The sequence below is a fragment of the Cenococcum geophilum genome (assembly GCF_001692895.1).
Source record: "Cenococcum geophilum 1.58 unplaced genomic scaffold K441scaffold_33, whole genome shotgun sequence".
In the NCBI taxonomy this organism is placed as follows: domain Eukaryota; kingdom Fungi; phylum Ascomycota; class Dothideomycetes; order Gloniales; family Gloniaceae; genus Cenococcum; species Cenococcum geophilum.
In genome coordinates, this window is record NW_027137591.1 from 702,755 (window position 1) to 708,903 (window position 6,149).

The window sequence follows — 6,149 nt, forward strand, 5'->3', positions numbered from 1 at the left end:
AAGGCAGCTAACTAGCTATAGGACCCTATATATATAGCTGTTAACTAAGTAGGTTTTCTAATACCTATATCTAGTATAAGAATATTCTCTGACTTGTAATTAGCGTTGCTGTTAGTATAGAGCTAAAGGGCTAGAGCCTGCCAGGAAATAGTTATAGAGATCTTAAAGAAGCTTTAGCTAAATAATGTTACGCTATACTAGATTCTAGGCTATTTAGGATTTATAGAAAATAAGAAGGCCGATAAGCTTGCTAAAGTAGTAATAAGACTAAAAAATAAGGAGCCACTATAGAGAGACGGCCTTTTATAGTACCTTGTGACGTAAGCGTTAAAAAGAGCTAAGATAATAATAGGACCGCTTTTATTAGGAAGATCTAATACAGGCAAGTTTATAAGGAAGATTAACGCAGCACTTTACCTCGGAAAGGCTGTAGGATTATACCAGTAGCTAATTAGCTTAGAAGCTGCTATCCTTACGTAGCTATGGACCGGTAAGTTATTTCTAAAGGAATATCTCCATAAAATTAATATATTAAAGACGGCGTTATACGACTATGGGCTTATAGAGTTAATATAGCACTTCCTCTTCTCTTATAGGAGGTGGGCGTAGTAGAGGATTAAACTAAGAGAGTAACATAGAGATTAATTTGGGGATCTATTATATATATTAGGAGGCTACTTACGCAGATAAAAAGGAGGCAGAAATATTAACGGCCTAATTAAGCGCTGGAAGCCAAATATTAGCGTAGTTAAAGCTATAATTAAATTTATAAAGGAGACTAGACGTTTATACCTAAGTATATAAGATATAAAGAGTATAGAAGCCGACATTAATAAGTAAAGACTCTTAAGAATTTCTCCTTTAATTATTTAACCGAATATACCGCGAGCCTCCTCTATACATGCCTCTACTAGTGCGTCGCTAATTAAAAAGCGTATAACGCTAGAATAGCCCTACAGACACAAGGTATTAAAAACTATTTACTTAGGCTCGCCTCTAAACTCTAACTTTCTTTAATAGTAACATATTACTTTTCTTTATTTTTTCCTTAGTTAAGTATAGTGTTAGGTAATAGATATATAGTTCTTATAGTTGGCTTCTAAACTAGAGCAAGCATATTAATGGCAGGAAGTATTTAGTTAGCGCTCTATAATGGCCTATACCCTAGATAGTGTATGGCTATAATAGAATATACATACATATATATATACGTACTCTTCCTTATTACTAATGAATTCTTTACTAAGAGTCTAAGAGCTTATATGTAACGTATCTCGCTCCACGTCGTTATACAGCTAAAGAGAGTACTTGCGAACTTGCGCAACTCTTGCGGGATCTAATATATAATAATAATAATAATAATTCATTGCTTAACGTCCGATTCGGATCCCTATTGGGCCCACGCGGACTACTCCTTATATACATATAGGGAGAAAACTCTATTTAAGAAAACCCCGTAATCCGTCTCCCTACCTTTTAGAACTCGCCTGCGAGGCGCCTGCAAGGCGCCTACGAGTCACCTATAGTGCTCCTACTACCTTACTTTTTAACCTCCTTAGGAACTACTGCTGCCGTAACAAGCCTACAGACGCGCTAGTATCGTAAACTTTACTTTACTACTATAGAGTTATTAGGGGGCGCCCGTTGCTCGCCCCCCTACCCTTTATTACTATTTCCCTTATAACCTAGAACTAGTTTAGTATATTTTAGCTAATAAGCTACTAAGTAACCGCCTTAAGGCCTTTTTATATTAAGAGCAGTGTATTATAGTTCTTTATGCTAGCTACTAAAAGTATTACTTCTTAGTTGGTGTATAAGGGGCATAATAGTATTATATATTTTGGTGTCTGTTTTAGCCAGCTATATTTATATCTTAGGTTACCTACTAGAACACCTACTTAGTAAAGCTAGTCTTTTAGTCCTATTATTCCTATTCTTAAGAGTGTCGCTATTATATTTTCTGCCTTTATTAGGCCTTCTTAGAGCCCTAGAGTATTTACCCCCTATAGCGTTAACTATGCTATAGCTTAGGTTCCTCTTGCCTTAGTTAGCCTTTATACCTTTAACTCCTATATACCTCTTTAGTATTAGTTTAACCAGTATTATATTGTGGTAGATAGTTTCCTAGCATTCTTTTATACTCTACTTTAGCTCCTTTCTCTCTCTTGCTATTATCTTTACTAGCCTCTTACGTATTTCCCTTCCTCCTCTATATAGGCCTGGGCCCTAAAGCAGCACTATTCTTCTTTTACTTTCTTTACCTATTTCTCTAATATATCTTCCCTACTTTAGGGTTATTAGTTTATTCTCCTATAGGGCGCCCTAAAGTCCCTCTATAGTTTATTTAGGCGTGTCTTAATATACTTTATAATATTAGAGTTACGTTTATTTTAGGCCCTTTATATTATAGCGGCTTTAATATATAGTTATAAGGGGGGAATATTGGCTTCCTTCTTAAGCAGTGCTATAGCCGTTCGCTTATATCCGCCTATTATACTTTAAAGGTAGGCTATTTAGACCTTTTAGAGTGGTTTAAGGAGCGACTTAAGGGGGCCTTTTTTAGATTCTCTAATGGCTTAAATACTAGACCTATACGTTATAGTTAGCCGGACGGCTGCTATATATAATAGGCGTAACCTTTAAAAGTATAGGCCCTATATAGAGTTAACAATCCTAGATAATGCGATATACTATACTTAGCCCTTATAGGCCGCTTATGCTATATATACGCTCCACCGGAGCTTACTATCTACCTATACTCCTAATACCCTTAGGCCCTAAACTAGATAACCCCTAAAGCCTTAAATGCGGATTATATACTAAAGATCTATAGATTAATTGCGTTTTCTTATAAAATAAATTAGCTGGTATTTCTCTAGTAAGAATTGGACTCTATATTATCTTACCTATTTTATATAGGTATTATAGGCTTTCTCTAGCATTCTACAATTCTTTATAGCTAATAGCCCGTATATAATTAGGTTTATATTATTAACAAAGCCTATCCCCTAGGTCGCCCCTTCCTTAAAAAAGTTAAGTAGGTTGCTTATAAAGAAAAGAAAGAGTATAGGCGAAAGGGGTAATCCTTATAGTATTCCTGTTATAACTGCAATAGGGGGGCTCTAGTATCCGCTAAAGACTAGTAATATTTTTTTCTAACCTGTAAACCCTTAGATAAATTATATAATCTATTTTAGGAAGCCTTTTACCCTAAGGATATATAAGAGACGCTCGTAGGGTATATTATTATAGGTGCCGCTAATATCTAGGCTAAGTATTAATACTATAAAGTCCCTTTACATCGCCTATGTAGATTTAATAGTAGTAGTAAGTAGCGTAAGTGCTAATAGTGTTAAGCGGTTCTTTCTTGCCCCTATTTAGCTCTATAGTAGTAGGGCGTATTCCTTAGCCGTATCTACTATATAGTCTGCTATTACCTTTTCTAAGATCTTACTAAGGGTGTTTTTTAAGGTAATAGGGCAGTAGCTTCCTAGGATTAAGTAATCTACTTTACCTTCTTTTTATAGGATAATCGTTATTATAGATCTTCTAAGTTATAGGTAGTAGCCTATAATAAAGCATACTCTAGCTATATCTATAAGCTAAAGTGCTATAAGTAGTCCATAGGTCTTTAAGGCCTTATTTAGAATCCCATCTAGACCTAGTGCTATATTATTTAAAAGGCGGCTAATAATTCTGGCCATTTCCTCTATTATTATATCGCTGTTAACCCGCAGGCGAGTTACTAGTGCTTTACCTATAATGTTACTAAGGTCTACTAGAGCCGGTTAGAGGAAGAACCTTTCTATAAGGATCTTTGCCTTCTTATCGTTATTATTAGTGGCCTATAACTCCCCTGCTCTTTATAGAGGTAGTAGGTATAAATCTTCTACTAGTCGCCCTACCTTTTTTTTATACCTATTTTACTATAGCCTATAGGCCCTTATTATAGGGGAGGCTTAGGTTAAAAGTATACTTATTTATAAATCGTCTCCAGTTATTCCTTACTTCTTTTTTTAAGGTATTCTTTAACTGGTTTCTTATATCTTTATATCGTCTCTTATCTTTAGGGTTATAGCTACTTAAGTATTTCCTTCTTACTCGTTATTAGTTAGCTATAAAAACCGCGTATTATGCGGACTATATATATTACGTATAGGGGCCCAGTCTTAAGACCGGGCAGTACTCTTTTAGCCTATTTTTAATTACTGCCTAAATCCTTTCTAATCTTTAGTTAATTTCCTTAGGGGTAGCTAATAAGCCTTACTCGTTTGGTATTGGGTAGATTTCTTTTAGGTCTTAGAGTTATTATTTAACTATATTAAGGAAACTGTCTGCCTTAAGCATCCTTATTATATATCTTTTACCTACACTCTTATATACCTCTATTGATAAGGTATACCCCAGGAGCTCTTACTACACCCGGCCTAAAAAGACTAAAACTAACTAAAAGAACCCTAAAAAATACCTAGAGAATCCCCCTAAGATATATACATCGCAGGGGAGGCACACATCAAACAACGGTGGCTCGCACTCGCGCGCGACCGCTAGAACTACGCCTAGCAATAGCCCTCCACAATAAAGATAGGCGAATACCACACCATAAAGCGGAAATACCTCTATTAAGAAGGCATCTAACAAAATATAAAGCCTATTAGACGCGTTTAGTATCCAGAATTATAGGGGAGTAACTGTTAGCTATAACGAACTAATACAGCTAGCAGAATAGCTCCGCTAGTCTAGCGAACCTTAGGCGCCCCTCTAGTAAACCCTTAATTAAATCCTCTAACGGCTAAGCAAAATTAAAAATAAGCATAATCCCCCCTTACCGGCGAACCGCACCTAGGCCGCCGTAGCTGCGCTTTTACAGCATAGGGAACCCACCCCCCTTAAGTTAATAACCGGGTATATAATTATAATACGACCAAATATAGAATAAGTAAAGGGGCTTAGGGGATAATTAGAAATAGAAGTCCTTATAAAGATACGCAAAGAGGTCCATAACGCTGTTATAGTCTAATACCTTAAGAGTAGAGATATTAGAGTTACCCTAAAGGACTAATAGGTAAAGGAACAAGCCGTAAGGGTAGGGGATAGGCTAGGAGAACGTATTAGCATAAAAGTACTCCGCGAGGATTACCTAGTTAAAGTCCTAGCGGTTTCTATAAGCCTTAGGGTAGAAAAGGGACGCTAGGCGGACAATATAGCAATTATATAGGAGATAGTAAGATAAACGGAACGCCTTATACCAGGACTTAAAATCACCCAAATCTAATAGCTTTAATAGGAAAATGTAAATTAAGCATATAATAAAAATAATAAGAGGACATAAGGGTTGCCGGAGACTTGCTAGAGAGACGCCGGACGAACGCATAGCTCCCTTATTATTAGCACACATACACTAGGAATATAAAAACTCCTTATCTAAAAAGGAATAATTATAAATGGCCTTATATACAACACAAGGCTCTATAACCATAGACTACACCTAGAATAATGCTATTGCTATATATAATAGGGACACACCTAATCTATATACGCAGTATAGGTGTGCTGCGGCCACTATACAGGCCCCTATAATATAAGACATTGCTTAAATTAAGACTAAATAAAATGCGTAAACTGCTACCGAAGCATATATAAGGCGTAGAAGAGAGAAGACTACATTAAATATAAAAGACGGAAGGTAAGGGCTTAACAGCTGTGGGAATAACTGCACGCTAGGTTATATAAATGGAAATAATAAGCGATAAGCTAGGGGGACGTAGGCACCTTCCTAGCGTTTCCTACCTTTAATACTAGAGGGCTAGGCTAGCTATCCTAAGCCTTAATAGGCCAGAAGCGACGCCGCGCGATATTACTAGACTAATTAGGGATATAAGGGCTATAGGGGATATAAGGGAGAGGACGCCCCGTAGGAAGACCCCTATAGACAGCGATAGTAGGCTTAAAACCAGGACAATTAAGAATTAGACTTAATACAGTAAATATAATATTCGCAGCCAACCCATAAAGGGTATATAGCCGACCAGTAAGAACAGGGGAAGAACCGGTAATAATAATAGATTTAGATATAGAAGCGCTAATAGGAACATAAAATACGGGAATGGAAAGCTTTATATAAAATAAGTAGTAACTAGGGTATAGAT